Here is a 9,585-nt window from a genome sequence, read left to right as displayed (position 1 = left end):
TCCGTCTGTATATATACGAACTAGTCCCTCAGTTTCTAAAATGAAATTTAGCAAACGTGATTTTTTCTTTAAAAAGCTGCTCATTTGTCGGAACCTCCGATATCGGACCACTATAAAATATAGCTGTCATACAAACTGAAGGATCGGAATCAAGTTCTTGTATGAAAAACTTTCACATTTGACAATGTATCTTCACAAAAGTTGGCACCGATTATTTTCTAAGATGATAATGTAATATACGAAGAAATTGTTCAGATCGGCTTAATCTAGCATATAGCTGCCATACAAACTGAACGATCGGAATCTAGTGCTGGTGTGGAAAACTTTAGCATTTGACAAGATATATTCACGAAATTTGGTGTAGATTATTTTCTAAGGCAAGAATGTAATCTCCGAAGAAATTGTTCACATCAGATTACTATAGCAAATAGCTTCCATAGATTTAATTGAACACATAGTTATTATACTAAACGAAATGCACCTGTGAAGGGTATATTAGCTTCGGTGCCGCCGAAGGTAACGTTTTTTCTTGTTTTTTTTTAATTTTCGTTATTTCTTTGTAGAATAAGTACTTATTGGACTGACCTCATACAAGACATGGTTATGTATATGCTTTGTATTATGCATTAGAACCTACACAAATGATTGTCATCAGTTGGTTAGTTTTCTACCCTTTTTACAGAATATTTGAAACCTTTCATTTCCAATGGAAACCGGATGATTCCGAAAGTAATCGATTAATAAAAATGGAAGAACTTGTATTTCAATGCTAAATATTGTAAAATAAATGACAGTATTTAAGAAACATCTTTAGAGTAGACTCTAGATGCCTGTAAAATAAGGGGCGCCGTATGTAAAAAATTTACAGTTGTTATGAGGACTGTCAACACTTTCTAAGAGATGAAAATGTATGGTGGGACAGATAAGATACCCACAACTACTTCAGCAGAGCCCAGCTCTTAAGCCCACTTTGAGTTTTAGATAGGATGGAATATTTTATCTTAGACCCTTACGCCTAAGACCTCAAACACAGCTTAATATTTTAAACGACTTTGTTATTGTTACTGGTGGTTTCACACAACCTCAATCTGGGATCTGAGTCCGAACGCAGTGTCAACAAGCACTAGAAAAGTAGTGAATTTATCAACGCCTATTATATTCAAAAAATTTTACTTCAAATAGATGTGACCTTGTTCCTATACGGTACACAGTCATTTGTGATTTTGTGTTTTTCTTTACACATATACACACACACGGGTGTTTACTTTGCGTTATTGTATCACAATTTGTCCTTTTTCTTAATATTTAATATTATTGTCCTTTGAGTGTTTTGATTATTCTTTTGTTTTCCCATTTCGTATTTGTTCAATTTCACCCTTAAGCGCGCACGCCATATAGTGCCGCCAAAGGTCCCACCCCACTGAGGCTGCGTCCACGGCCAGCCTGTACCTTTATGTGCGTGTATGTGTGTATGCTTATGTGGATATTTTTCCCTATTTTATCACATACCTCTGCCGCCCCACTCTATTTCGAAAAATTATGATTACATTTGTAAATTTGTTTCCGTTACAGTTTCCTTTTACCCCAGTGTCCTTTTTGGCTCGTTGCTTTCGTCTTTTTATGTTTTCCATTTTCATTTTATTTCCGCTTTCTTGCATCCGATTGTGAGTAGTTAAGTAATATGGGCCGCCATACTCACACACACACTCATACGTAAGTGGGTAAATGTTTGTTTGCTTGTAAATATACACAGCCATATGTATGTGTGCTTATTCGCACGTGTGGACATATTTTCCCATTTAACTGTAACTGCCTCTTCTGTTTGTGTGGCCGTGTGTGTGTGCACGGCAAGTGCTTTCGTTTGTTTTCCCATTTTTATAGTTTCACCGTCGCTTCTTTTACGGCCTTTGACATTTTATGATATTTTATTTGGATAATATTTTGTCTTCTTTCACCGCATCCCAAACAAGCGAAAAGCACAAAAACAATATTAATATGAGTTTGTGTGTGTGTGTAAACGCGTAAAGACATAAGTTTATATAAGAAAGGCATTTCTTGGAGTTAAAAAGGTTACTGCGATTTGTATGAAAGGACAGCAGAGGTCGATACTTTAAACAATTCGACGCTCTAAGTGACTTCATTATTTGCCGTACAAGCTAAGGGAGACCCGAACCTCGCCTGCAGCAATCCCTACAAGTGTCTGCTAAATAATTTCACCTTAATAGTGTCTGTAATAAATTTCTCAAAATTATGTGGCAATATCTTACTTGCTGTAGTACGAAGGTATTTTATATAATATAAAAACGTACTGTTCATTTCCAGTTTTTATTATGAGCTTAATGTAAAATTCTTGTTGAATCAACCAAATGATGGCTATTCAAGTTTACACTCCAAGTTTATATTTCTATTTAAATGAAACTTGTAAATAATATTTCACCTTATTAAGACAGAAAATATAAAAAATATTTTATTAGGAGCACTTTTGTCCTTATTTCATTACCGATTTAAAAATCAGAAATTAGGTAAGATGCGGGTACATCGATTTTATAGTTCTTTATGCCAATATTGTCAGTAGGTATCACTGAGAGGAGGAAATGTGAAGAAGGTAAGATCAGTTTGGTCATTCTTGGAATATTCTGGACTGAAGTGCCAAGTTCTGTTATAACGGGTGATTCAAGTCGAAGTACTGTTTTCAATAGTCTGGTTTGGCAGGTCGCGTGAGTCGTGTCAAGCTGTTATTTTTGGTCAGTATTGTTTGGCATTTCATCATGGAAAGACTTACACCTGAACAACTTTTACAAATCATTCAAATTTATGACAAAAATTTACGTACCATTTGCAACACCAACATCCATCCTGAGTCCCAGCATTCATCGACCGAATAGACCACGTCCAGCAAGCAGTGACGAAAATATAGCAGCCGAAGCTGATAGTGTATACCAAGACCGTGGAGAGTCGATTCGGAGCCGTTCGCAGCAACTCGGGCTGGCGCATTTTACGTCGAAATCTTAAATTGAAAGCATACAAAATTCAGCTCGTGCAAGAACTGAAGCCGCTCGACTTTCCCAATTGACATCGCTTCGCTCTTGAAAAGTTCCAAGAAGATCCGACTTGTTCGGGCCAAATTTTGTTCAGCGATGAGATTCATTTTTGACTCAATGGATATGTTGGGATGAAGGGGAATACGCAGAGATTAAATAGTTGCCATTTCATCAAGAAAAAACAACATTTTGGTTTGGTTTGTGGGCCGGTGGAACCTTCGCTCCATATTTCCTCAAAAATTAACTAAAATGAACCAACTCAATTAAAGCGGCTAAATTTGATGTATGCATATTAAGGTGTTTTTTTTGTTTTGAACTATTCATTTTTTCAATCCCATCATGAAACTTCCTTGGAAATACCCTAAAAAACTCCCTGCACATTTGAGCCCTTAATATTAACATTTAGGATTGGACCAATGCAAGCAAAAATTTTCCATTTAAAATACACCACAATCGTGATTTTTTATCTTTAAATTTCCATAGCTCAGAGGTATTTTATGGATCCGCTTTGACTTTAGACACATATTCCTCAGAATTGAACACTCTACCAAAGTGCCCATTGCGCCAAAGTCGAAACTCACACCAGCGAGGTAGTACGTAGTAGTCAAGCATACAAACAATCACGTCATTAATCTTTATAATATTAAAAACTACAATTATATAATGATGAGCTTTAGACAAAGGTGTAAGCCGCCTGTATTCATATTCAACGCTAATCGATATAATAGTTAAGAAAAAAGATTAATTTCATTAAAATACCGTACACTTGGATATTATCATAGGGTGTAAACTATTTAACACCAAAGCTGGATAATACGTTGACCGATTTCACATATTTCGATATTTTTACCGATATACAATTTATTTCATTTTAGGATCAGTTCTTGGGTTGAGGCTGATCGAAATATGGTTATCTATAGTACTAGATTCCAGCATAGAAAAATTCAAGATGTTTCCAGATCGAAAAGCCACCAACCAGATCGATCATGTTGTGAACGATTTTATACTCGACTCCTGCTCTCTGAGAGCACTCGTCAAAAACTCGGTATAAGGAAACTGTGAGACGACATTTCAAACTCCTTACGTACAGCTGCAACCGAAACCATTGGTTTTTGGAAAATGTATAAGAACAGCTGGTACGACGAGGAGTGCCGGGTCGAGGCGGAGAGAAAACAGACTGCCTACCTCGCAACGTTACAATCGACCACAACACGTGCGGAATGGGATAGATACCGATAATTAAAGAGGGAAGCGAGACGCATTTGCAGACAGAAATAGAGAGAGGCCGAAATGCGTGGGTATGAAGAGCTTGCCAAGCTGGCCGACAGAGTTAATGCTCGAAAATTCTACGAAAAGATGCGGCGGCTTACAGAAGGTTTCAAGACCGGAGCATACTCTTGTAGAACCCCTAGAGGTGATCTAGTAACCGATGCTAAGAGCATACTAAAATTATTATGGAGGGAAAACTTCTCCAGTCTGCTGAATGGCAGTGAAAGTTTTACGCCAGAAGAAGGCAAAACCGACCATGAAAAAGTTCGAATAGCAATTACCCGTCTGAATCGAGCGTACTGTGTGAAAGATTAAAGCCCACCGTCAACAAACAGATTGGACCTTATCATTATGGCTTTAGGCCTAGAATATCAACAACCGCCCAGATATTCACCATGCACCAAATATTGGAAAAGACCCGTGAAAAGAGAATTGACACACACAACCTCTTCGTCAATTTCAAAGCTGGTTTTGACAGCACGAAAAGGAGCTGCCTCTATACCGCGATGTCTGAATTTGGTATCCCCGCAAAACTAATACAGCTGTGTAAGCTGACGTTGAGCAACACCCAAAGCTTAGTCAGAATCGGTAAGGACCTCTCCGAGCCGTTCGATACCAAACGAGGTTTCAGATAAGGCGATTCCCTATCGTGCGACTTCTTCAACCTGCTTCGGGAGAAAATAGTTCGAGCTGCAGAACCAAATAGAGAAGGTACCATCTTCTATAAGAATGTACAACTCCTGGCGTATGCCGATGATATTGATATCATCGGCCTGAACACCCGCGCCGTTAGTCCTACTTTATCCAGGCTGGGCAAGAAAGCAAAAGAAATGGGTGAACGAGGGCAAGACGAAATATCTCCTGACATCAAACAAACAGTCGTTGCACTTGCTACTTGGCTGCCACGTCACTGTTGACAATCATAACTTCGAAGTTGTATACTTGTAGATAATTTCGTCTACCTTGGAACCAGCATTAACATCAACAGCAATGTCAGCCTCGAATTCCACCGCAGAGTAAGTCTTGCCAACAGGTGCTACTTTGAACTAAGTAGGCAGTCACTCATTACTCCCGTCCTGCTATATGGTGCAGATGATTGGACGATGAGTCGACGTTACGAGTTTTCGAGAGAAAAGTTCTGCGGAAGAGTTATGGTCCTTTGAGCGTTGGCCACGGCAAATATCGCATTCGATGGAACGATGAGCTGTATGAGATTTACGACTACATTAACATAGTTCAGCGCATTTAAAGACAGCGGCTACGCTGGCTAGGTCATGTAATTCGAATGGACGAAAACACTCCAACTCTGAAAGTATTCAACGTAATACCCGCCGGGATAAGCAGAGAAAGACCTCCACTCCGTCGGAAAGACCAGGAAGAGAAGAACCAGGAGTCACTTGGAACCCCCAATTGGCGCCAAGTTGCGAAAAGAAAAAAACGACTGATGTCGTTTGATATGACGTTTCTCCTAGAGGTGGACGTTGAGACGCCCATTCTCCAATTTTGAAACCGCCACCAATTAAGGCCCTTCAGAACATCTTTTTTTCATTCATTCATTTCATGGTTATCATTGGTATCACCAATTTTCGCTAAATTACAATTCTGAATCTAAATCAGTTAGTGGGTTTGTCAGTGGTTCGATTAAGCCCATCTAAAATACCGAGCTTCCTATGATACCAAGGAATACAAGTACCAAATTTCATCAAAATATCCCATACTCCAATTACCGCTTACACGTTCAAAGGCACGGCAGATTTTCCTCCGGATTTCAGCTCATCTCATTACTTTCAGGTAATACAAACGTTAGATGAACACAATTCTTAATCTCTATGTTACGTGTCTCGAGAGTATAAAAAAAACCATTTACACGAACGCTTTTAGAGCGGAGAGGACAGCATCTGCTATTATTGAAACAGCAGACAATATTTTACTGAGATTTCCCTTTCTTGAAGAAAAATAACAGACAGTATTTCTCTAAAAAAGGTTATGTTCAACAGAAAGAAGAAGAAATTATCAATTGAATAGTACAAGCCACTTAGTCTAGATCTAGCAAAGGTAAGGACCTTTTTTACGTAAAGGCCTTATGGGTTGCACGGTCTGTATGAGTTAGTTTCCACGTTAATTCATTGATTCTATTGGAGGTTAAAGGTCTCATACTCTGGACCTATTATGTCAATAGCTTACTTTATCAATTACAACTACAACAACGCCAATAACCATTATATCGGCTAAAGGTCATAAAAAGTAGAGAATTATATTCACGTCAAATAATAACGGAGCTTAGGGCATACCCATAAAAACTATAGCCTTTTCGAAGAGGCACAGTTGGTTTCGCTATTCACAGTAATCATAATTCTTTGGCTTACGGTCGTTAATGTGAATTTGTGGAGTAACATATCTGCTGAATGGTGATTTGATGCGGCAGTGCTGCTGCAAGAACAATTAAATAGCAGCAATATGTGTCACACAGTGTGTCATTTTAGAATAGAAACAATTAAAATATGATAGCAAATAACTGCAAAGTATAAGATATACATATGTATATAACATAAATATAGGCTAATAACAAGAGGATTGAAATATTCAAGGCGTTTTAAAGAAACCCCACCAGGGTATATTAAGTTTGCCACGAAGTTTGTAACGCCCCGGTGGAAACGTCGGAGATAGTATTAAAAGTAAATATAAATGATCAGCATGAGAAGCTGATCGTCTGTCTGTTATATGCAAAGTAGTCTTTCAGTTTTTTAGATATCGCCGAAGAAATTCTTTCATCGGACCACTGTAGCATAACATATGAACATTTATAGTACATATCAGCCATTCAAATAAAATTCTAGTTCTTGTACGGAAATTTCTTTATATGTGAAAGATATTATAGCTTCGGTGCAATCGAAGTTAATTTATTTCTTTGTTTCAACAAAATTCGGCTTTATTTGTTTATGTTTGTAGTTCAAAACCGGTCTTGTCTTTCTGATGACCTCCTTCTTGTGCTTAAATTTCTCTCTGGGCTCAACAAATCATTTTTTTCATAAATTGCTTTCTTAACATAAATATAAAATATGGTAGCAAAGTTGTTTGAAAATTCGTGGAAAGACGAAAATATTAGAAGAAGGAGCTGTCGGCTCCTATTTTTGCGTACTTGACACTTTAATCGAGTTTTTGTCAAAATTTTAAAAATCCTCCATCGGAAATGCATGGAACCATCTATTATCAATCAAAAATTCCTAAAACTTCGGATTTTTATGAAGCAAAAAACGAAAAAAAAATCTCAAAATGCACAATTTGTTTTAAATGTCCATCAAAAGTTCAATGTTAAGAGTATTCTTTTGTTAATAGGTCATTCTGTGCATTTAGGCTTACATATTAAAACAGCGCAGATTTTTATACACTCGCAACAAAGTTGCTAAGGAGAGTATTATAGTTTTGTTCACATAACGGTTGTTTGTAAGTCCTAAAACTAAAAGAGTCAGATATAGGGTTACGTATACCAAAGTGATCAGGGTGACGAGTAGAGTTGCAATCCGGATGTCTGTCTGTCCGTCCGTCCGTCTGTCCGTCGATCCATCCGTGCAAGCTGTAACTTGAGTAAAAATTGAGATATCGTGATGAAACTTGGTACACGTGTTTCCTGGCTCCATAAGAAGGTTAAGTTCGAAGATGGGCAAAATCGGCCCACTACCACGCCCACAAAATGGCGAAAACCGAAAACCTATAAAGTGTCATAACTAAGCCATAAATAAAGATATTAAAGTGAAATTTGGCACAAAGGATCGCATTAGGGAGGGGCATATTTGGACGTAATTTTTTTGAAAAAGTTGGCGTGGCCCCGCCCCCTACTAAGTTTTTTGTACATATCTCGGAAACTAGTATAGCTATGTTAACCAAACTCTATAGAGTCGTTTCCTTCAGGCGTTTCCATATACAGTTCAAAAATGGAGGAAATCGGATAATAACCACGCCCACCTCCCATACAAAGGTTGTGTTGAAAATCACTAAAAGTACGTTAACCGACTAACAAAAACGTCAGAAACACTAAATTTTACGGAAGAAATGGCAGAAGGCAAGCTGCACCCAGGCTTTTTTGAAAAATTGAAAATGGGAGTGGCGTCGCCCACTTATGGACCAAACACCATATCTCAGGAACTACTAGACCGATTTCAATGAAATTCGGTATATAATATTTTCTTAACACCCTGATGACATGTACGAAATATGGGTGAAATCGGTTAACAACCACGCCTTCTTCCAATATAACGCTATTTTGAATTCCATCTGATGCCTTCTCTGTATAATACATACATACATTAGGAACCAATGATGATAGCGGAATAAAACTTTACACAAATACGGCATTTGAAAAATATGTAAATGACGGATAATGAAATCTCGATTATCACTTTATCATGCGAGAGTATAAAATGTTCGGTGACACCCGAACTTAGCCCTTCCTTACTTGTTTTGTTTCGGATAAGCCAAACAGCCGGAATCATGGTGTAAGCGAGTAGCGGGGTGTTCGTAATGGAGTAACGCATGTTCAACACAATATTTTTAGCTTACAACTTATATTCATACTGTCGACATATACATATGTTATTAATTTATAATAAACTTAAAGCTCTATCTATTTACTAATAGGAAAAAAATACTAAAAAACAGGCAGTCACATGGGATGACGCCTTTAAATTATATGGACATGTAAAACTAGCTTGGAACAGTTCGTAAGAGTATACCCCATATTCGCACAGAGCATCAATATCTTCATAAAGTATATAGCTATCTCTTTGATCGTCATTTTATGGTAACTTAATATCATCTACAAATTGTTTTGTCGCTATCGCTTATGAAGCCACTTTTGGGCATCAGCTTGGCATCTGCATTTACTTAAGCAAGTGGTTGATTAGCACTCGATACTCCTTTTTATTCACGGACTATCTGGCGAACCAATTGTCCAATAGCTTTGAAATTTATACATATGGCTTTTAAAAGATGAACCTAACTGCAGAAAAGTGAATTCAATTCTGGTGACATATTATAAGGAAAGAAATATGCAACAAACTTATCATCCTGGCTGGTGAATAAAAGGAATTCTTCCCACTTTGAGTATTGAAGGGTTTTGAAATGTACACTTTCTTAAAAGGACTTCCACTTAATATTATATTACATAGCTTCGGACTAACTTTTAACTTTAACTTTTTGTTAAAGTAAAGATTTATTTGCAAAAACTGTGCTAATCAATATAAAACAACTAGTTTACAGGTCTTCGCTCTTGAGAACA

Source organism: Bactrocera neohumeralis, chromosome 4 (genome assembly GCF_024586455.1).
Source record: "Bactrocera neohumeralis isolate Rockhampton chromosome 4, APGP_CSIRO_Bneo_wtdbg2-racon-allhic-juicebox.fasta_v2, whole genome shotgun sequence".
Taxonomy (NCBI): domain Eukaryota; kingdom Metazoa; phylum Arthropoda; class Insecta; order Diptera; family Tephritidae; genus Bactrocera; species Bactrocera neohumeralis.
This window is presented reverse-complemented; position numbering follows the sequence as displayed.